This window comes from Giraffa tippelskirchi, chromosome 2 (genome assembly GCF_054371585.1).
Source record: "Giraffa tippelskirchi isolate mGirTip1 chromosome 2, T2T-mGirTip1v1.2.pri, whole genome shotgun sequence".
NCBI classification, from domain to species: domain Eukaryota; kingdom Metazoa; phylum Chordata; class Mammalia; order Artiodactyla; family Giraffidae; genus Giraffa; species Giraffa tippelskirchi.
Genome location: NC_137276.1, coordinates 169,850,357 through 169,874,484, shown reverse-complemented (window position 1 = coordinate 169,874,484; position 24,128 = coordinate 169,850,357). Strand labels below are relative to the sequence as shown.

General features: G+C 40.8%; 1 protein-coding gene and 1 long non-coding RNA gene across 27 annotated transcripts in view; both read right to left on the bottom strand.

Moving 5' to 3' along the window:
- The window catches only part of GSK3B (glycogen synthase kinase 3 beta), a 267,763-nt gene that overhangs the window by 239,063 nt on the left and 4,572 nt on the right, over positions 1-24,128 (bottom strand). For 10 of the 26 annotated variants that reach the window (XM_081571915.1, XM_081571924.1, XM_081571923.1 and 7 more), the window contains one exon: positions 13,222-13,256. The exons of 14 other annotated variants lie outside the window; for them this stretch is intronic. The gene's annotated coding sequence lies outside the window, so the exon portion shown is untranslated. Of the gene's footprint in view, positions 1-4,839; positions 5,002-13,221; positions 13,257-18,785; positions 19,075-19,209; positions 19,382-24,128 lie in introns of those variants that run through there. 2 more of the 26 variants (XM_081571919.1, XM_081571916.1) reach the window with 2 other exon arrangements.
- On the bottom strand, positions 19,804-21,031 carry LOC145538952 (uncharacterized). Its single transcript, XR_014077354.1, has 2 exons — positions 20,921-21,031; positions 19,804-20,184 (listed from the first exon to the last, which is right to left on the bottom strand). It is a non-coding gene; the product is annotated as an uncharacterized LOC145538952 (long non-coding RNA).

Sequence of the window (24,128 nt, the reverse complement as noted above, 5' to 3'; positions counted from 1 at the left end):
TTTGTACATAGGGTTCTGCTTCATTTAAAAAAAACCAGCAGCATGGTTTTCCATTGTGTGAAAGTACAATTTATTTGACTTTTATTTATTTGACCAGTCTGAAAAAATGGTGAATATTTACATTCCTTCTCAGTTCAGTTCAGTCGCTCAGTCATGTCCAACTCTTTGTAACACCATGGTCTGCAGCATGCCAGGCCTCCCTGTCCATCACCAACTCATGGAGTTTACTCAAACTCATGTCCATTGAGTCAGTGATGCCATCCAACCATCTCATCCTCTGTTGTCCCCTTCTCCTCCCACTTTCGATCTTTCCCACCATCAGCGTCTTTTCAAATGAGTCAGTTCATCGCATCAGGTGGCTAAAGTATTGGAGTTTCAGCTTAAGCATCAGTTTTTCCAATGAATATTCAGGACTGATTTCCTTTAGGATGGACTGGTTGGATCTCCTTGCAGTCCAAGGGACTGTCAAGAGTCTTCTCCAACACCACAATTCAAAAGCACCAATTCTTTGGTGCTCAGCTTTCTTTATAGTCCAATTCTCACATCCATACATGACTACTGGAAAAACCATAGCTTTGACTAGACACACCTTTGTTGGCAAAGGAATGTCTCTGCTTTTTAATATGCTATCTAGGTTGGTCATAACTTTTCTTCCAAGGAGCAAGCGTCTCATAATTTCATGGCTGCAATCACCATCTGCAGTGATTTTGGAGCCCCCCCAAAATAAACTCTCTTGCTCTTTCCATTGTTTCCCCATCTATTTCCCATGAAGTGATGGGACCATATGCCATGATCTTAGTTTTCTGAATGTTGAGTTTTCAGCCAACTTTTTCACTCTCCTCTTTTACTTTCATCAAGAGGCTCTTTAGTTCTTCACTTTCTGCTGTAAGGGTGGTATCATCTGCATATCTGAGGTTATTGATATTTCTCCCGGCAATCTTGATTCCAAGCTTGTGCTTCATTCAAACCAGCGTTTCTCATGATGTACTCTGCATATAAGTTAAATAAGCAGGGTGACCATATACAGCTTTGATGTACTCCTTTTCCTATTTGGAACCAGTCTGTTGTTCCATGTCCAGTTCTAACTGTTGCTTCTTGACCTACATACAGATTTCTCAAGAGGCAGGTCAAGTGGTCTGGTATTCCCATCTCTTTCAGAATTTTCCAGTTTATTGTGATCCACACAGTCAAAGGCTTTGGCATAGTCAATAAAGCAGAAATAGATGTTTTTCTGGAACTCTCTTGCTTTTTCGATGATCCAACAGATGTTGGCAATTTGATCTCTGGTTCCTCTGCCTTGTCTAAATCTGGCTTTCTAGTCATTTGCTAACATTTTTTTCTGCTGCTTTTCAGAAAGTATGTACCTTAATGGTACCTTTTAATAAATATGTTCAGTAAACATTGTTAACTAGGAAGTAACATTTCATACTTAACAGATTGGGCTTCCCAGGTGGTGCTAGTGGTAAAGAATTAACCTGCCAATACAGGAGAAAATCTCTGGGTCAGGAAGATCCCCTGGAGAATGGCATGGCAATCCACTCCAGTATTCTTGAGAACCCCATGGACAGAGGAGCCTGGCAGGCTACAGTCCACAGGGTTGCAAAGAGTTGGACATGACTAAAGTGACATAGCACATACCTAATAAATTAGTTGAAATAAGAGGTTTTATTTAGAGGTTATGGAAAACAGGCAAACTGTTATTTTATTCATTTGTTTGTTTTCAAACATTATCACAATTTCCTAGAGTTTCTTTTTTTTTTCCCCTCAAAATACAGATGATACTTGGGTCACTTTCCTGGAGATTCTGATTTAGAAAGACTGAATTAAGTTCTCTACACCAAGAAGCGGGGTTGAAAGAACCTTTCTATTATCATAACTCCAGGCTCAGATGCACACATATATATTGGCAGGTACTAACACTCTAGAATTGGTTCTTAGAGGAAATGACCTTTATAGACCTTGCTTCATGAATTCAGCTTTATTAAGGGATGATATAATCACTGTTGCTGTTATTACACATTTTTAAAAATTTTAAGGAAATTAAGCACAAAGATTTTATTGTGCTAACAGAGCTAGTGGAGTAGAAGGGGATGACAGAGGATGAGATGGTTGGATGTCATCACCAACTCAATGGACATGAGTTTGAGCAAGCTCCAGGAGATGGTGAAGGACAGAGAAGCCTGGCATGCTGCATGCAATCCATGGGATCGCAAAGAGATGGACATGACTGAGCAACTGAACAACAACAACAGAGCTAACCATTTACATAAATCACTTAGTCCTTCTCTGTCATAGCAAAGTATAACATATAATTTTAATGACTGCGTATGTATTAGTTTGGTTCTTTTTCTACTTAAGATTTTATGCACATTTAGATACACAAATGTAGATCACCAAGTTATCATTTTAGTAGTTATATGCTTACATTATTTTACTTTATATTTTGCCAAACCAACCCTCAAATCAGGGCATTTACATTGTACTCAGATTTTTTTGTTATTAATGGTACAGATATAAATATCAATATTTAAACAACTTTTTTGTTTAAAATTATTTCCTCATGCATTACTAAAAGAAGTTGTATATGAAAATATAAACAGTTTTAATACTTTTTGCCTGTATAGACTACACTATAGAAAGATTCTTAGTTACTGGGTTCTGAAGACTGGACTAGTATGCCTGTTTGAGTGCATGCTAATTCGCTTCAGTTGTACCCGACTCCCTGTGACTCTGAACTGTAGGCCACCAGGCTCCTCTGTCCATGGGATTCTGTAGTCAAGAATACTGGAGTAGGTTGAAATGTCCTCCTCCAGAGGATCTTCCTGACCCAGCAATTGAACCTGCATCTCTTATCTCCTGCACTGGCAGGTGGGTTCTTTACTACTAGCACCATTGGGAAGCCCTTTTTTAATCTGATAAATATTGTTTTATCGCATTCCTGATGAATTTCTTAAATATATTTATTAAAAGGAAGTATAATGGCTTAAGTTGACTCTGGCACAAGACTGCCAGAGTTCAAATTGTTGTTCTGATATATGACTTTCATTAATTTACTTTCTTTCTGCCTCAGTACTCTATGTTCAAAATGGCAACAATAATGGTACTTACCTCAAAGGCATATTGTGAAGATAAAATGAGTTAAGCCCTTAGAATTCTTTCTGACATTTGGTAAACACTCCTCATAGCTCAGTCAGTAAAGAATCTGCCTGCAGTGTAGGAGATGTGGGTTCAATCTCTGGGTCAGGAAGATCCTCTGGAGAAGGAAATGGCAACCACTCCAGTATTCTTGCCTGGAGAATTCCATGGACAGAGGAGCCTGGCAGGCTATAGACTCATGGGGTCTTAAAGGGTAGGTATTTTGAAGCATAAATGTTTAACTTCTGCATAATTCTTCAAAGTAGTATGAACCCTAGTTTATTCAGTTCAGTTCAGTCGCTCAGTCGTGTCTGACTCTTTGCGACCCCATGAATCACAGCATGCCAGGCCTCCCTGTCCATCACCAACTCCCGGAGTCTACCCAAACCCATGTCCATCAAGTCGGTGATGCCATCCAGACATCTCATCCTCTGTCATCCCCTTCTCCTGCCCCCAATCCTTCCCAACATTAGGGCCTTTTCCAATGAGTCAACTCTTCTCATGAAGTGGCCAAAGTATTGGAGTTTCAGCTTCAACATCAGTCCTTCCAATGAACACCCAGGACTGATCTCCTTTAGGATGGACTGGTTGGATCTCCTTGCAGTCCAAGGGACTCTCAAGAGCCTTCTCCAACACCATAGTTCAAAAGCATCAATTCTTAGGCGCTCAGCTTTCTTCACCGTTCAACTCTCACATCCATACATGACCACTGGAAAAACCATAGCCTTGACTAGACGGACTTTTGTTGGCAAAGTAATGTCTCTGCTTTTAAATATGCTATCTAGGTTGGTCATAACCTTCCTTCCAAAGAGTAAGCGTCTTTTAATTTCATGGCTGCAATCACCATCAGCAGTGATTTTGGAGCCCAAAAAAATAAAGTCTGACAGTTTTTCTTAAATAGACATTTGAATGATTTCTAGTTTGTTGCTATCACCAGCAATAACATGTAATAGCATATCTGTCTTCATGTAATTTTGGTTTTCTGATAGAACTTAAAATTTATTTTGAGTATGGAGATTCATCCATTATGTTTATTGCAAATATTTGTTTGTTCCTTATATTTTCACTTTCTGCATGTGTTAAAACTTCAAACCGAAAACAAAAATACATCTCGCTCTCTCCCCATCCACCACTTCCCCTTTACTCACATATCTCACAGATAGTACATGTAAAGTTCATATAATGGAAGCAAAAGTTTCATGAAACATACTCTTTACCACATTCCATATACTTTGGTACTTTCTGTTCTAGCTTATCCTATGCATTTCATTTCATTTTTAAAAATGCTTGTAGTGACCCTCTAAATTGATTTCAAATTACTAGTTCATTGAGACCCACAGTCTGAAAAGCTCTGCCCTCTCTCTCCCACCCTGTGGTGAACTAATCTATAGATGCTGACACCCATTTGAGTTTCCCTGTCTGGCACGCTGGTAGCCTATTAGAACTGGAGACTTCCCTTGAACTTCAGCCCAATTAAGTAAGGTCTGGTTCTTATCCATCTTTTCCCAAGAGTTGAGACGCAGCTACTATACCTGCCAAAACCAAACAGATGGTCTCGAAGTAAACCACTGCCCTGGATGTCAACCACCTGACTTTGAATGTCACTGTCTGCTGCCATGCCTAACCCACCAGATTGATATTAGCCCCACCTGCACCCATCTGCCTAAGATTAACAGGGAAATAATTTTAAGACTGTTGGCTCACTTCCATGTTGATGCTCAAGGGAGGTCACTCTGTCAGAAGGTAACTGTTTCCAGGCAATGCTAGCACTTAAAGTCCGGAAGGAACAGGATCATAATTTTCCAAGTTCAGTTTATTCAAATCTCTGCCCAGCCTAAGTTTGGGAGTACAGGAATGGGGGTGGGGAGATGGAACTGTGTTGCTAGGATCCAGGTAGAAGTGGGGCTCTAGCCAAATGGACTAGAATCCAGGGCAGAACTCTGGGCAAACAAGAGGAGGTCAAGTACAGATGACTAAGCATAGCATGTTGTGGTATGCAGTACTATAGTGACACTTGGGTTGCTAAGGCCCACCTGAAACTCACAACAAATGACAAGATTGTATCTAGGTCCTGCCAGGTGATGGAGCTAGGCTCCTGCCTTGATCAAGATCAGCTCAGGAACAGGGTGACCCTAAGCATGTAGATTGGGGGCATCCAGGCCTTCAGTTGAGAGTGCCAGGGCAGGCAGGGACTCACAGGAAATAATCATAAAGAAAAATTCCTTGACTGCTACATTAAAGCTGGGAATATAATTCTTCCCCTGGGCATTTGACTCAGGACCTGTGAGGAGACCATACTGATTAAACAATTTAAATGCAAATTGATATGATCTGGAGGAGCATATCAGATCAGCAGATTTTCCTCAATTAGGAAAAGAAGGAAAGAAACTTGTTCTACTCTTGAAAAGAGTTTTCTGCCAGGTAAGTTTACTTATTCACTCACTCTTCTACCTATTCATTCATTTATAATGTAGGACACATTTAACTAAGGGATACCTGCTTTCATTTACTCTTACATTGTCAGATGTGCACACTCTCATATTTTCTGGGTATCTTTGGATATTACGAATAGAAGGGCAGGTGTAAGGTACTTGTATTATACAACTTAAATGTGCAGATTTCCTAGGCAACATTGTTTGACTTTAGTGTCAGCGGGCCCCTGATGACAACTGAAAAGTGCTCAAAAGTCAGTTTGACATGAAAAGTAAGTTTATGTTTTTCTTCTCTCGGTAGGTAACTCCCTATATAGCAGCAAAATACAGATAGTAATGACAAACTCCTGAAAGTAAACTGTAGGAGGTGAAAATATTCAACACCTAAACCCAGATGTGAGCAGAGATGACATCTCTGCTTATGTCCTCTAAGATTTAAGAAATAACTTGTCCCTTACTCCATCCACTTCCTGCCTGCATTTTGAGGAGGCAGCACTGTGCTCTGCCATCCTTGGGTAGCAGGGCCAAGGAACTCATGTGGTCATGGTCACTTGGCTTCAGTTCTGGTTTTCAGTGTCTCATTTTCATCTCCCCCTAGCAGCACTTTCTTCCCCATGTTCTACTGTCTGACCCAATGTAAAGCTCAGTTCTCTTGTTTTGTCTCTCCCCTCTTCTCTTTCCCACCTCCCAAATGTCACATGAGACATTTGAGCATGCCGAGATCAAATTGCCAACATCCGTTGGATCATCGAAAGAGCAAGAGCATGCCAGAAAAACATCTATTTCTTCTTTATTGACTATGTCAAAGACTTTGACTGTGTGGATCACAACAAACTGTGGAAAATTCTGAAAGAGATGGGAATACCAGACCACTTGACCTGCCTCTTGAGAAATCTGTATGCAGGTCAAGAAGCAACTGTTAGAACTAGACATGGAACAACAGACTGGTTCCAAATAGGGAAAGGTGTACGTCAAGGCTGTATATTGTCACTCTGCTTATTTAACTTATATGCAGAGTACATCATGAGAAATGCTGGGTTGGATGAAGCACAAGCTGGAATCAAGTTTGCTGGGAGAAATATCAGTAACTTCAGATATCTAGATGACACCACGCTTAGGGCAGAAAGTGAAGAAGAACTAAAGAGCCTCTTGATGAAAGTAAAAGAGGAGAGTGAAAAAGTTGGCTGGAAACTCAACATTCAGAAAACTAAGATCATGGCATCCGGTCCCATCACTTCATGGCAAATAGATGGGGAAACAATGGAAACGGTGACAGACTTTACTTTTTTTGGCTCCAAAATCACTGCAGATGGTGAATGCAGCCATGAAATTAAAAGATGTTTGCTCCTTGGAGGAAAAGTTATGACCAGCCTAGACAGCATATTAAAAAGCAGAGACATTCCTTTGCCAACAAAGGTCTGCATAGTCAAAGCTATGGTTTTTCCAGTAGTCATGCATGGATGTGAGAATTGGAATATAAAGAAAGCTGAGCACTGAAGAATTGATGCTTTTGAACTGTGGTGTTGGAGAAGACTCTTGAGAGTCCCTTGGACTGCAAGGAGATCCAACCAGTCCATCCTAAAGGAAATCAGTCCTGAAAATTCATTGGAAAGACTGATGCTGAAGCTAAAACTCTAATACTTTGGCCACCTGATGTGAAGAACTGACTCATTTGAAAAGACCCTGATGCTGGGAAAGATTGAAGGTGGGAGGAGAAGGGGACGACAGAGGATGAGATGGTTGGATGGCATCACTGACTCAATGGACATGAGTTTGAGTAAACTCTGGGAGTTGGTGATGGGCTGGGAAGCCTGGTGTGCTGCAGTCCATGGGGTTGCAAAGAGTTGGGCATGACTGAGTGACTGTACTGAACTGAAAGTTCACTGAAAACTTGGGGTGAAATGGAGGTTTATAAAAACATTAGATATTGCTTATCCTGCATCATTTCTTCTTCCCTCTTCCTTTCTTTTCCTCCCCAAACAAAACTCATGGACCTTTAGTCTGTAGGTAGGGAGATGGTGGTGCTTGCTTTATATCATTAAAACTCCCTAAAATCTAAAACAAAGGGGCCCTTTCTGCAATTAACAGCACCCAATAACTGGTAGATGTTTTGACTTCTCAGTCTTTCTTTCTGTCCTTCTTATATCAATTGGAACAATTCATGTCACCCTGTAAAAGGGGGGGAAAAAGGTCAGTAGGGTTTAAAATATACTTTAAAAATCATTATGCTAATATTGACTTATTAATATAGACCAACTATATGTTGGCTTTCAATGGATTGCATGTGATCATAGTTATTACACTGTTTAAAAATACATAAATTTTTAGTATAGACAACTGCAAAGAAGAAAAACATGGCCCATAATTTTCCCAGGTTGCCTCTGTTGATATAATACCCAGATTTTGATGATTTTTTTCTGCTACTTTTCTGGCTTGCTGGAATTATAGGGTATCGTATTCTTGCCTGGAGAATCCCAGGGACGGGGAAGCCTGGTGGGCTGCCGTCTATGGGGTCACACAGAGTCAGACACGACTGAAGCGACTTAGCAGCAGCAGCAGCAGCATACCAATGAAAGTGAAAGAGGAGAGTGAAAGAGGAGAGTGAAAAAGTTGGCTTAAAGCTCAACATTCAGAAAACTAAGATCATGGCATTTGGTTCCATGGGAAATAGATGGGGAAACAGTGTCAGACTTTATTTTTTGGGGCTCCAAAATCACTGCTGATAGTGATTGCAGCCATGAAATTAAAAGACACTTACTCCTTGGAAGGAAGGTTATGACCAACCTAGATACCATATTGAAAAGCAGAGACATTACTTTGCCAACAAAGGTCCGTCTAGTCAAGGCTATGGTTTTTCCAGTGGTCATGTATGGATTTGAGAGTTGGACGGTGAAGAAAGCTGAGCGCCTAAGAACTGATGCTTTTGAACTGTGGTGTTGGAGAAGACTCTTGAGAGTCCCTTGGACTGCAAGAAGATCCAACCAGTCCATCCTAAAGGAGATCAGTCCTGGGTGTTCATTGGAAGGACTGATGTTGAAGCTGAAACTCCAATACTTTGGCCACTTCATGAGAAGAGTTGACTCATTGGAAAAGACCCTAATGCTGGGAAGGATTGGGGGCAGAAGGGGATGACAGAGGATGAGACGTCTGGATGGCATCACCGACTCGATGGACATGGGTTTGGGTAGACTCCGGGAGTTGGTGGTGGACAGGGAGGCCTGGCGTGCTGCGATTCATGGGGTTGCAAAGAGTTGGACACAACTGAGCGACCGAACTGAACTGAACATACCAATGAGTACAAGGAGAAATGATACTTTGACCAAGAATCCTGACCTGGATCCATCAGTGGGACTGAAAACATCAAATCACAAATCAGGACCTGGCTGGGCTAAGGCAACGGAACAACTGACGGTAGAAAGTCTCTAAGGAAAGGATGAAATTAAAGGTGGTCCATGGCTAGAATTCAAGGCAACCATAGATGATGCCAGACCCAAGAAAGGACATGCATGGAAATCAAGATCCAAGGAAAACTCTTAGATCTGAGTTGGAAGGGTTGAAAGAGACTAGGGAGGAGAACAAGAGTGAGTATCATAGATTCCGATGCTGTGATCTAGGAAGTGTTTGTCACCACAGAGCTCTACTTAGAGGCCCTTGGGTTTCCCCTATGGGTGAGTCTCTGCTGTTCCACAAAACCTTAGCCTTTGTAGGTGGGCAGCTGCTGGTTCTACACTCAGTCAAGAGGCAGTCACTGTAATTAGTGGAGTCCAGGATCTCCTGGCTCTATGGAATGATATTGGTAGACTCATAATAGGATTAGGACAGTCAGAATCATTAAGGATAGCTAGGAGGTCAGTCTGTACTCTTCAGTCTATAAGGCCTAGGTGAGGCTGAAGGTCAGGAAACCAAGAATAGCAGCTGTGTTATAAACAATTTGAGTTGAAGTTTCTGTTACTTGCATCTAAAACCACCTTAACTAATTGTGTGTGCACATATATGTCCATGTGTGTATTTTAATACATATGGATGTATGAAACAAATTATGAATGCCTTTAGAAATAAAATGTTATAGGTTGTTATCATAAAGGAGCTTATGTGTGGTTTTATTTTTTTGCCTTCTCTTTCTTTTTTAAACAATAAACTTACATATATCAGCCAAGGTTCTTACAAACAATAGGGGCTGACCAAGGCTGATTTTAGTGGAAAAGGAAATTATTTAAAGGACATTGGGAACTCACAGAACTCGCAGTCTGTAAGAACAAGTTTAAGAGGAAGGAAATAACCAGGGAATCCCAAACAGGAACTGTTCTGATAAGGACATTGCTGTTGCTGCCAGTAACTCCTGGTCACCACAGCTCACAGTGCTACCCAGCTTTAAGTGTTGGATACTACTGCTGCTAACCAGAAGCTCTTCTGCCTTCACCTGTCACCAAAAATGGACACATGCTTCTTTGTGATAACCCATTCTTCAAGATCCAGGGAGTTCACATTTGTTTGACTGATCTTAGGGCATTCTCCCATGCTCAAGGATAAAGAAACTGGAAAGTAAGAATCTGCAAGATTTGCTCCCATCAAGACTCATAGATAGGGAGTTCTCCAAATACAGAAAGGCAAGACGAAAATAAAACATTTTCTTTACTTTTGTAATTGTTTCAAAAAGTAATAAAGCAAAACAAAACAAAAAACCCTAATCCATACAAAACCAAATCAAACTAAACCAAAACAAAGGTGTAACATCCATGTAAGCACTTTGAGAAAGACCATTATTTTTGTAAATAAGAAAAATAGATGCACACATATTTTACACATTTGAGGAAAAAAATTCATGAAGTCATCTGAATGTGTATAACTTTCATATTTGAAACACATTTATCTCACATTTTCTGGTTTGCTAACCAGAAGCTCTGCCCAAAATACATGCTATTTTTACACTTTCTCTGATGAATTTATATTACTAAAAGCTATTTATTTTAATGTATTAACAGGTAAATTATATATAGTCTGATATTTTAAGCAGCTGACTTTCCTATAAGCATGGTTAAGGGAATAACAAAGAGTGCTACTCTACTTAGTAATTTTTTGCCATCAAAAATAGAAATTTTTAAATTGTCAAAGAATAATATGTACTTGGAATATTCACTAGAATTAGCAATAACTATATTTAAACAATCAATTTAGAGCAAGATCCAAAGAAATCAAATTAGATTTATTCCAAAGATGCAAGGATGGTACAACATTCACAAATCAATGTGCACCACCACATTAACAAAAGGAAGGATAAAAATAACACGATCAACTCAATAGATGCAGAAAAAGATTTTGAAAACATTCAACATCATTTCATGATACATACTCTCATCAAAGTGGATATAGAGGGAACATATCTCAATGTAATGTAGGCCATTTATAACAAACCCACCACTAAACTCACACTCAATGGTGAAAAACTGAAAGCCTTTCCTCTAAATTTAGAAACAAGATAAGTATGCTCACTCTTACCACTTCTATTTAACAGAGTATTGGAAATCCTAGCCATAACAGTCAGACAAAAAGAAGAAATAAAAAGCATACAAATTGGAAGGGAAGAACTAAAACTGTCACTATTTACAGATGACCTGATACGTTATATAGAAAAATCTGAAGTCTCCACCACAAAACTATTAGAACTAATGAACAAATTCAGTAAAGTCTCAGAATACAAGATTAATTTAGAGAAAAAAGTTGTATTTCTATATACTAATAATGAACTATCAGAAAGAGAAAGCTAAGGGGAATTCCCTGTTGGTCCAGTGGTTAGAACTCAGTGCTTTTCCTGACAGGGCCTGGGTTTAGTCTCTGGTTGGGGAACTAAGACCCCACAAGCTGCAAGATGCAGCCAGCGTCCCCTCCCCCCCACAAAAATAGAAAGTTTTTTTAAAAACCATTGTAAAATTACATCAAAAAGATTAAAATATCTAGAAATCAATTTAACCAAGGCAGTGAAAGAAGTATAATCTGAAAAATATGAAACATCAATGAAGGAAATTGGAAGATGATACAAATAAATGGAAGATTATCCTGTGCTCTTGGATTGGAAGAACTGATATTGTATGTCCATACTACCCAAAGTAATCTACAAGTTTAATGCAATACCTCTCAAAATACCCATGACATTTTTCACAGAACAAGAAAAAATAATTCCAAAATTCATATGGAACCACAAAAGATCCCAAATTGTCAAAACAATCTTGAGAGAAAAGAACAAAGCTGACAGTACCACCCTTCCTGACTTCAGACTATTCTACAAAGCTACATAATCAAAACATAGTGGTACTGACACAAAACAGACACATGGACCAATAGAACCTAATAGAGAACACAGAAATAAACCCATGCACCTGTGGTCAATTAACCTATGACAAAGGGGGCAAGAATATGCAATAAAGAAAATCTCTTCAACAAATGGTGCTGGGAAAACTGGATGTTTACATATAAAAATGAAATTAAAACATTCTCTAAAACCATATACAAATATAAACTTGAAATAGATTAAAGACCTAAATGTAAGATCTGAAACTATAAAAGTCCTAGAACAAACATAGGTGGAAAACTCTTTGACATAAATTATAGCAATATTTTTCTGGATCTGTCTTCTAAGGCAAAAGAAATAAAAACAAAATAAACAAATGGGACCTAATTGAACTTAAAAGTTTTTGCATGGCAAAGGAAGCCATTGACAAAATGAGAAGACAACCTATGGAATGCAAAAAAAAAAAAAACCTGTAGATGATATGGCTGCCAAGGGGTTAATATCCAAACTACATAAATAGCTCATATACCTTAATACCAAAAATTCAAACAACTTAATCAAAAAATAGGCAGAAGACCTAAATAGACATTTTTTTCAAGGAAGATATACAGATGTTTAACGCACATGAAAAGATGCTCAACATTGCTAATTATCAGAGGAATGATATTCAAAACAATGAGATATCACCTCACACCTGTCAAAATGACTATTATTAAAAAGACTACAAGTAACCAATGTTGGAGAGAATGTGGAGAACCTAGACAGCACTTTAAAAAGCAGAGACATCACTTTGTCGACAAAGGTCCATGTAGTCAAAGCTATGGTTTTTCCAGTAATCATGTATGGATGTGAGAGTTGGACCATAAAAAAGGCTGAGTGCCGAAGAATTGATGCTTTCAAATTCTGGTGCTGGAGAAAATTCTTGAGAGTCCCTTGGACAACAAGGAGATCAAACCAGTCAATCCTAAAGGAAATCAACCTTTAGGATTCATTTGGAAGGACTGATGCTAAAGCTGAAGCCCCAATACTTTGATCACCTGATGCAAAGAGCTGACTCATTGGAAAAGACCCTGATGCTGGGAAAGATTGGGGGCAGAAGGAGAAAGGGGCAACAGAGGATGAGATGGTTGGATGGCATCATCAACTCAATGGACATGAGCTTGAGAAAACTCCGGGAGATAGTGAAGGACGGGGAAGCCTGGTGTGCTGCAGTTTATGGGGTCACAAAGAGTTGGACACTACTTGGCAAGTGAAATACAACAACAATGTGGAGAAAAGAGAACCCTTGTACATTGTGGGAATGTACACTGATGCAGCCATTATGGAAAACAGTATGTAGGGTCTTCAAAAAACTAAAAAGAGAATTACCTTATGATCCAGCAATTCTACTTCTGATCAGATATCTAGAAAAAAAATGAGAAAACTATTTCAAAAAGATACACGCACTGCAATCTCATAGCAGTACTACTTACAATGGCCAAATATGAAAGCAACCTAAATGCCCATCAACAGACTGAATGGATAAGGAAGATGTGGTATATATAGACAGACACACACAAAGAAATGTCAGTCATAAAAAAGAATGAAATTCTGCCATTTACAGCAACATGTAGGGCAGACCTACAGAATATTATGCTTAGTGAAATAAATCAGAAATAAATATCATAACAAAGTCATTTATGTATGGAATCAAGAAAATAACATAAACAAACATAAATAACAAAACAGAAACAACCTTATAGATATGAAAACAAACCAGTGGTTACTGAAGGGGAGAGAGGAGGGGGAGAAGCAAGTTAGGGGTATGGGATTAGGACATACAAACTACTATGTATAAAATAGATAAAAACCAGGATATATTGTATAGTGCAGGGAACGGTAGCCATTATCTTGTAATAAGTTTTAATGGCATATAATCTGTAAAAATACTGAATCACTATGCTGTCCACCTAAAACTAATATAATATTATAAATCAACTATATGTTAACTTAAAAAGTAGCATTTCAAAAATTGTGAAGAATAATTTGTATCCAAAGCATTCCATGGAATTAGCAATAACTATATTTAAATAAGCATTTTTTAAAAAAATTATTTTTATCTATTCATTATTTATTTATTTTTGACTGCATCTTCGTTGCTGAACCCATTGCGGCAAGCGGAGGCTAATGTCTAGTTGTGGTGTGCAGACTTCTCATTGCAGTGACTTCTCTTGTTGTGGAATATAGGCTCTAGGACATGGGCTCTGCAGTTGTGCCCAGGGCTTAGCTGCCACGCAGCATGTGGGATCTTTCTGGATCAGGGATTGAACCCACGTCCCTTGCATTGGCAGGTAGATTCTCAACGGTTGGACCATCAGGGAAGCCCTAAACAAGCAATTTAAAGGAAGACTCAAAGAAATCTAAAGACCTCAGTACAATAAGTATATTTGTCTTGATCTCCTTCAGATTTTCTCTCCTATGTTTTCTGAATCCAAGCACTAGAACAATTTTCTTTAAAATGCCAATTTCACCATGTCATTCATATGCAGAAAATCTTTCGCTCTCTGTGCCTTTAGGAAAAATCCAGACTCCTGAGCTGGCATTAAGACTTCTCTTCAGTGTGGCAGTCCCTGTATCTTTCTAGCTACATGTCTCACCCCCCATAGTTAAAGCCAAATGGATCACTGAACTAGCCTTGTACTTTCCTGCCTCTGTGCTCTGTTCATATGATCTTCTCCACACAGTAAGCTTTCACCAGCTCCTCCTACCCATATCAATTTTACTTATTTCTAAAAACTGGACAGCAAGGAGATCAAACCAGTCAATCCTAAAGGAAATCAACCCTGAATATTCATTGCAAGGGCTGATGCTCAAGCTGAAGCTCCAATACTTTGGCCATCTAATGGGAAAAGCCGACTCATTGGAAAAGACCCTGATGCTGGGAAAGATTGAGGGCAGGGGGAGAAGTGGGCAACAGAGAGATGAGATGGTAGGATGGTATCACCGATTCAATGGATATGAGTTTGAGCAAACTCCGGGAGATAGTGAACATTCCGCCTGGTGTGCTGCAGTCCATGGGGTCAGAAAGAGTTGGACATAACAGTGTTTGAACAGAAACCAGGCTCATATCTCATGTTCTGTGTGGACTTCTCTGACTCTCAGCCTAGTTGAATCAATCCTTTGAATTTCAAAAGCAAAACCCATCCACCTTTCCAGTTCTTAATGGTGATGTCAGGTTGTGAATTGTATCTCCATTTGTGACCACTAAGAATTAAAGCAGGAGATTGCAAACTTTAATTGAAGCAATTTTAAGGTTCTTTCCTACTTTAACACCACCCTCTATCACTTGAGTTCTGATCGGCTTGGTAGATGGGGAGCCATCTCTGCAGCACTAGCGATTACACACAACCATACAGAAACCTGTATGCAGGTCAGGAAGCAACAGTTAGAACTGGACATGGAACAAAAGACTGGTTCCAAATAGGAAAAGGAGTACGTCAAGGCTGTATATTGTCACCCTGCTTATTTAACTTATATGCGGAGTACATCATGAGAAATGCTGGGCTGGAGGAAGCACAAGCTGGAATCAAGATTGCTGGGAGAAATATCAATAACCTCAGATATGCAGATAACACCACCCTTATGGCAGAAAGCAAAGAAGAACTAAAGAGCCTCTTGATGAAAGTGAAAGAGGAGAGTGAAAAAGTTGGCTTAAAGCTCAACATTCAGAAAACTAAGATCATGGCATCTGGTCTCATCACTTCATGGCAAATAGATGGGGAAACAGTGGAAACAGTGGCTGATTTTATTTTGGGGGGCTCCAAAATCACTGCAGATGGTGATTGCAGCCATGAAATTAAAAGTCGCTTACTCCTTGGAAGGAAAGTTATGACCAACCTAGATAGCATATTAAAAAGCAGAGACATTATTTTGTCAACAAAGGTCCGTCTAGTCAAGGCTATGGTTTTTCCAGTGGTCATGTACGGATATGAGGGTTGGACTATAAAGAAAGCTGAGCGCTGAAGAATTGATGCTTTTGAACTGTGGTGTTGGAGAAGACCCTTGAGAGGCCCTTGGACTGCAAGGAGATCCAACCAGTCCATCCTAAAGGAGATCAGTCCTGGGTGTTCATTGGAAGGACTGATGTTGAAGCTGAAACTCCAATACTTTGGCCACCTCATGCGAAGAGCTGAATCATTGGAAAAGACCCTGATGCTGGGAAAGATTGAGGGCAGGAGGAGAAGGGGACGACAGAGGATGAGATGGTTGGATGGCATCACCGACTCAATGGACATGGGTTTGGGTAGACTCTGGCAGTTGGTGATGGACAGGGAGGCCTGGCATGCTGCGGTTCATGGGGTCGCAAAGAGACAGACACGACTGAGCAACTGAACTAAAAACTAAAAAATGGGTCTACCCAGGCACTGGAGAAGGGCATGGCAACCAGTCCAGAATTCTTGCCTGGAAAATCCCGTGAACAGAGGAGCCTGGCGGGCTACAGTCCCTTGAGCCGCGAAGAGTCAGACACGACTAAAGCAATTTAGCACACATGCATGGTCATGGGTCTGCCCAGGAGTATAACTCACTGTGTGATTCCAAGCGCAGCATCCCATCATTCACTCAGTCTGCCTTTTCATCCAGTACTCAGGGATCATGGTGGAGACCCCAAGGCTTGTAAGACATTGAGAGCCTTGTACAAAGATAAAGGCTGGGGGGCACAGCTAACTTTGGGGTACGGATATTAGGGAAGAAGTTACAGTTCGAGAGGCATGCAGGAGGTAACACCAAAATGTTCAGAACAGGAAGGGAGAGAGGGATGATAGTAAAGATCGCTCTGTAACTGAAAAAACCTTCTTTGGGAAAACACAAGAGACCTCCCCCACCCCACCCTTGGTTAGGGACTCCCAGAAATAGGTGGGTGGAATTTGAGAGCGGTCAGATTTCCCAGAATTGAAGATGACAGCAGAGCCAGAGAAATGCCAGTTTTACCATTACTGTGACTCTATTTTATTTCAGACAGGTGTGGCCTCGGACAACATGGGTTCTATTCAGCTATGTTTATTTGTCATTCTAAGGCACACAGGAATGACTGAGAAAAATGGTTTTATTTAGGTGAAGGGGTTATGGGTAATTTTGTGGTTTTATAACAAACATAAAGTTTAAATAAAGTATAAAAAATTTAATAATTATATATAGTTATTATTAAGTTGTTACCACAAAATTAAGAAATACTTTTAAATAAAAATATTATTAAAGTTACCATAAAATTTTATATATAAAATATATATATTATATATATGAGGCTTGATGCTAGTGGTAAAGAACTCACCTGCCAATGCAGAAGACATAAGAGCCACAGGTTCAATCCCTGATTCGGGAAGATCGTCTGGAGGAGGGCATGGCAACCCATTCCAGTATTCTTGCCTGGAGAATCCCATGGACAGAGGAGCCTGGTGGGCTATAGTCCATAGGGTTGCACAGAGTCGGACACCACTGGAGTGACTTAGCATGTATACAGCACACACACACATATATATGAAATGTATAGTTAAAGACACACATTGTTCACATTGGTCTGGGAATAGTTTCTGGCCGGATACTTCATGGGTCAAGGACAGCTTCTATACCAGGGGCTGTTGGCAAATTGTTAGGAAAGCCATTGTGGTTGGAAACAGAGGAATAAAGGGTTCTATTAGGACCTGAGTGGGAGAAAAGGGGCAAGGAGCCACTTCCTGCATACCAAGAGAAAGGCAAAAAGAAGAAACTAAATGATACAAGCTTTCTAGACTCAAGGTCACTCAGGGTAAAATTTGGGTTGTAACAGAACAGGTCTTAAGTTTCAGTTCCATCTTACTTTTTATCTCCTCCGACCTCATTTTTTTTTCCATTTCTATTTTGAATCTTTATTGAAATCTATGAAAGTATGCTTCCTTTCTTTGCCTCACTTTGTTCTGTTTCTTGGAACTGTCTTAGCACAACAGCTCAGTCTCTGCCTGTCTCCTGAGCACCAGTTCTGGCTTTATTGTCAAGTCCGCACAATGCCTTGCAGATCCTCAAGAGATTCCTCACATTAAGCAAGCCATGCGCACTGGCTGCCTCACCCTCAGGCTGCCACCTGCTGTCTGCCCTGTGGATGTTCCTCTACCAGGGATGCACCCTGGCAATCTGCACACTTATGTGAGTGGCACAGCCTCCTTTCCCAGGTGGACTCAATTCCTATCATCCCTGAGAACATGCTCGGCTCTGACCCGTAACTCATCTGACCTCAGGAAGTCCTGGGAACAGTGTCCTGCCCCAATTACAGAAACCAGAGTGTGGCTGAGGTCAGTCCCAGGCCATCCTTGCTGGGCCTACTGCTCTGCGGAGGATTCCTGGGGTTGACCACAGTTTAGTTCAGGGGCCTCTTCAGATTTTGTGAGTATCACTGAAGTAAGTCCAGGCTGTAAAGCTCCACAGGTCACGTGACTCCCTCACTCCCACCCCAAGTGACTTGCTAATTCTTAGATTTGTCTGGTACAGTTACTAAGAAAACCTCATTGGACTGCAATGGTTCTCCAATGCTTGTCAGAAACCTTCATTTTGTCTTTACCTTGTCTATACACTTCCCCTCAGTAACCACAAGTATTATGGCCTGGTTAATGTTGAATATTTTGAGAGTCTGGCAAGAGACTATGGTCTGGGTTATAGGTTGCCACCAGTTGGGGCTTTATGGTTAACTCCCAATAAACTAAAAATGTGCCAGGGATGTTTAACGCCCAAACACTGCCAAATAACAGGCCCTCTTAAACACCTAAAGTGTGCAGAATTTGACTTATCCCACTGTGACCCTGACTTCTTGCAATGAGATAGAGCACCCCAGAGTTTACAGAGATACCACACCCACTATGAAATACTGTGGCCTCAAGGTACACTGTCGATCATTTCTCTTACAATTTATTGTGCATATGAATCACCTGGGGATTTTTGTAGAAATGTAGATTCTGATCCAGCATATCTGGATGGGGCCTGAGATTCTGCATTTCTAGCAAGTTCTCAAGTGGTATTAATACTGTTGTTCTGAGGACCACACTTTGAGTAGCAAGACTCTGAAGGAAGCAGAGCAGGTGGAAAATATTCCAGGACATAATTCCGAATTGTGTCCTTCTATGGGCAATTTTCTTGCAGCTGGAAAGGAAGTCAGCTTTGAGACAGATGGAAATGGCCTTCATCCAGTTGGCCACTTTTCCCAGACAGATGATAGTTCTTTGTGAGCAAGCAGAGATAAGGGAGCAGATTAGTGTCCAAAAGGAACCCAACCATATGTCAGGCACTTCCACACCACCACACATATCCTCCTCACAATCCAACCTAAACACACCCCATTCCTCACCTACCCACCTAGTGATTCAGCTCTTTAGGCCCTAGGACAGGGCAGAAGAGATGATGTGAAATTGCTCAGTGACTGGATAATGGTTAATTCTGACAGCTGGCATTTTCAGAGAGGTAACAGGCTTCTTTTCGATCTCCACCTGCTCTCCAGGTGGTGGATGGCAGCTTGCTGGGCTGGGCACTATGGGGATCAGAAATAAATTAAGACTATCCCTTGCTCTCTAGACACTTGCCGTCGAGTGAGGAAGACACATTTGGGCAAATAACAGTGGAATGATGTGTTAATGCTTGAGAAGTCTCATGACAAATATCTGTTTTGATCATATTTGGTGAGAAGGTGGGGCTAAGGTTTGGGAAAGGACTCAAAAAAGGTTTCACAGAAGAGTGGCCGGGGAGCTAGGACTTTTCCAGGTGCAGAAGGAGGCGTGGGAGGGTAGTCTAACCAGACTATCTTGACAGCCCGCCTTGAAAGGAAGGCTAGCATGAGAGGGGAGCTCCAAAGAGGAATCCCCAGGACCCAGGTTTTCCAAAGCACACAACGTAATGAAGGCTCTTGCTTAATATCAGAGAAATATTTGGTCAGATAGAATTCCTACCGAGGTATGAGGGTTTTCTCTTTTTATTTAAAGGTTTCTCTGAGTGATTTTAGAAGTATTTCCAGTGAAGTTAAAAGTAGATAAGAAAGAGTTGGTTGCTGTAATGAAAGGGTATTTATGAGCTTCTCAGAGATCTTTGCCCCAGAAAGATATGCAAGTCAGACCTCGGTGCTCCAGGAACAGGCCTGTTGTCCAGGGCCAGCTGCAACACTGAAGGGGGTGGAATTGTCACCTAGTGGCCCAAACCCACAAGTGTGAGCTCCACGGAGGTATCTGGAGTTGCTTCAGGTATGGAATCATGTCCTCTACAAGTCATTTAGCCTAGCCTCCTCGATCCTCTTTCAGGACCCAAACCTTAGTTTGGTTACTGGAGAATATTGATCCAACTCTGAAAATGTCAAATGGGCCATATACACAAAAAATTAATTCATGGTAAAGTGTACAGAATCACTGAAAAAATGTTGGTGATGGATGCTGCATCTGTATCTAATTTGATGGAGAAAAGGAATTGATGGCCGAACAGTGGAGAGTAGGAAAAGCAACGGTGGGGGTGGGGGAGTGGGTCGTCCCTGAGAGAAGAAACAAATACAGGAAGAGGCTGCTGGAGCAGCAGCTGCCTTTGATTTTACTTGTTTACCTTCTCCTGGGATGGGGCAAACAGGAGCTGCTCATGATATTATTTTTAGAGCTATTTTCAAACAGTGTGGCTAGAAAGGGTTGTGCTGCTGTTTGGCTATGAAGAATGTTTAGCATGCCTAATCTTCCTACAGAAGGGCTTTGTTCCCAGGTGCACCAGCATATTAAATTAAACATCCTGAAGAAAGAATCCTAATCAGTGCTCCTAAATGATGTTTGGTGACTCCTCTAGCACCGTGAGGGGCCCTGCCATGGTCTTATTCTGGGGCCAGCTGGGGGCGGTCTGACTTGCTGTTTTCCCCAGACTCCACTTCTCCAGAGTCCCTTACTATTTGCTAAATTCTTACATTACTCAGAGCCCAAGGGCTCCTTTTAGCCTGGGAAAAGGGTAATTTCAGATAAGGAGGCTGTAGCGAGGCAGAGCCGTTACAGAGCAGGTGAGAACAAGGCCAGGGAGGGTGCGACAAGGAAGCAGAAGGGGCAGGGACCTGGAATTTGACAGCCAAGCAGACCCCATTCTCATCCTGGCTTCTTGTGACCTGTGTGACCACTTGGGCAAATTAGCTCATCTCTCGGACCTTAGTTTCCTCTTCTACAAACCAGAGATTAAAAACAGTGAGTGTTATTGTGAAGATTTAAAAGAGAAGAATGTAAAGCCTAGAATCTAGCACCTAGAGTGTACTCCATTATTTCCTTTCAATGCCTACCTTCAAATCTCCCTTCTCATCACCCCATTTCCTTCACTGTTTGTCTCCACTTTTTGTTGGAAGGGTTCTTCAGTCTCCAGCATTGCACCAAGATCCCCGTCTTCTAGGAGTTCTCATTTGGTGTGAAACAAAAAGATATGTTACAGCTGAAACTTCTGAGTGCCTCCAGGTGGAGGCCTTCTCCTTTTAGAATGCTTGGCTCCTCTCTGGAATCACTTCCTCCCTCCCAGGCTCTGGGGCTTTCAGGGGCCCCTCACCAAAAAGAGTATGTGGCTCAGGCTGAGAAACAGATGCTCTTTCTCAGGGCCCCGATTTTTTGGTGCCATTTCCAAAGGAGCTCTTTTCACCTTCTGAGTGTTCACACCTCGAAGGTCTAGGTTAAGCATCTTGACTTGAGGGAAAGGTCCCAAAGAGATCCTCAGCTACTTTTAGTTTGAGCTGGGATTTCTCAGATTTAAGTAAGGTATAGCGCCCCACCTCCCCTGCCCTTTCTTGTTGTTGTTCAGTTGCTAAGTAGTGTCTGACTCTTTGTGACCTCATGGACTGCAGCATGCCAGTCTTCCCAGTCCTTCAGTATCTCCCAGAGTTTGCTCAAACTCATGCCCATTGAGTCAGTGACACCATCCAACCATCTCATTCTCTGTCACCCTCTTCTCTCCCTGCCCTTAATCTTTCCCAGCATCAGGGTCTTTTCCAGTGAGTTGGCCCTTTCGCATCAGGTGGCCAAAATGTTGGAGCTTCAGCTTTAGCATCAGTCTTTCCAATGAATATTCAAGACTGATTTCCTTTAGGATTGACTGGTTTTATCTCCTTGCAGTCCAAGGGACTTTCAAGAGTCTTCTCTAGCACCACAGTTCGAAAGCATCAGTTCTTCACTACTCAGCCTTCTTTGTGATCTCTCACATCTGTACATGATTACTAGGAAAAGCACAGCTTTGACTATATTGACCTATGTTGGCAAAGTGATGTCTCTGCTTTTTAATATGCTATCTAGGTTTGCCATAGCTTTCCTTCCAAGGAGCAAGCATCTTTTAATCATATCTGCAGTCACCATCTGCAGTGATTTTGGAGCCCAAGAAAATAAAATCTGTCACTGTTTCCACTTTTGCTCCATTTGCCATGAAGTGATGGGACCAGATGTCATGATCTTACTTTTCTGAATGTTGAGTTTTAAGCCAGCTTTTTCACTCTCCTCTTTCATTAAGAGATTCTTTATTCCTCTTCACTTTCTGCCATTAGAATTGTATCATCTGTATATCTGAGGTGGTTGATATTTCTCCCTGCAATTTTGATTCCAGTTTGTGAGTCATCCAGCCCAGCATTTCTCATGATGTACTCTGCATAGAAGTTAAATAAGCATGGTGACAATATACAGCCTTGACATGCTTCTTTCCCAATTTTGAACCGGTCTGTTTTTCCATGTCCAGTTCTAACTGTTGCTTCTTAACCTGCATACAGATTTCTCAGGAGACAGGTAAGGGGATCTGGTATTCCCATCTCTTTCAGAATTTTCCAGTTTCTTGTGATCCACACAGTCAAAGGCTTTAGCGTAGTCAATGAAGCAGATGTTTTTGGAAATCCTTTGCTTTTTGTGTAATCCAATGGATGTTGGCAATTTGATCTCTGGTTCCTCTGCCTTTTCTACATCCAACTTATACATCTGGAAGTTCTCAGTTCAGATACTATTGAAGCCTAGCTTGAAGGATTTTGAGCATGACCTTGCTAGCATGTGAAATGAGTGCAATTGTATGATAGTTTGAACATTCTTTGGCATTGCCCTTCTTTGGGATTAGAATGAAACATGACCTTTTCCAGTCCTGTGGCCACTGCTGACTTTTCAAAATTTGCTGGCATATTGAGTGTAGCACTTTAACAGCATTGTTTTCTAGGATTTGAAATAGCTCAGCTGGAATTCCATCACCTCTACCAGCTTTGTTTGTAAGAATGCTTCCCAAGGCCCACTTGACTTCACCCTCTAGGATGTCTGGCTCTAAGTGAGTGACCACACCATCATGGTTATCTGGGTCATTAAGACCTTTTTTGTGTAGTTCTTCTGTGTATTCTTGCCAGGTCTTCTTAATCTCTTCTGTCTCTATTAGGTCCTCGCTGTTTCTGTCCTTATTGTGCCGATCTTTGCATGAAATGTTCCCTTACTCTCTGACTCTCTTTAATTTGGTAAAATAGAAATAACATAAAATCTACCATTTTAACCATTTTAAGTGTTAAATTCAGTAGCAGTAAATGCATTCATATTTTTGTGCAACCATCACCACATTCCTCTCCAGAACTTTCTCATCACTTCAAACTGAAATTTCCTACCCATTAAATAGTAGCTCCCCATTCCCCTTTTCTTACAATTCCTGCTAACACTATTCTACTTTCTGTATCTATAAATTGGATTATTCTAGGCACCTCAAATAAGCATGAAAGCATTAGTCGCTCAGTCATGTCCAACTCTTTATGACACCATAGACTATGGTCCACTAGGTTCTTCTGACCATGGGATTCTCCAGGCAACAATAGTGGAGTGGATAGCTATTCCCTTCTCCAGGGCATCTTCCTGATCCAAGAATTGAATCTGGGTCTCCTGCATTACAGGTGGATTCTTTACTATCTACCATCTATGCCACCATAAGTGGAATTATAAAATATTTGTCATTTTGTGTACATAAAGGCCTCTTTTAAGGAAAAATGATACATTACAGATTTACTCTTTTGCCTATTCTGATGTTTCAAACACACACACATGCACATGCACACATACATATATGTATGTGTAAAAGTAGGTATAGAATTGTATGTGTACAGCTCTATTTACAGGTTAGACAATTAGAAAACCAAATCTAAAAATCCACAGAGTTCTATATAATTAAATTTCATATGAGAGATGATATTCTGCTAAAACAAAACTCCAAAGTTGTTTAAAAATAGAAAAATTTTGGTTTTGGTTCTGTTTAGTTTTTGTCTGCATTTTGACTTTATCTTAATA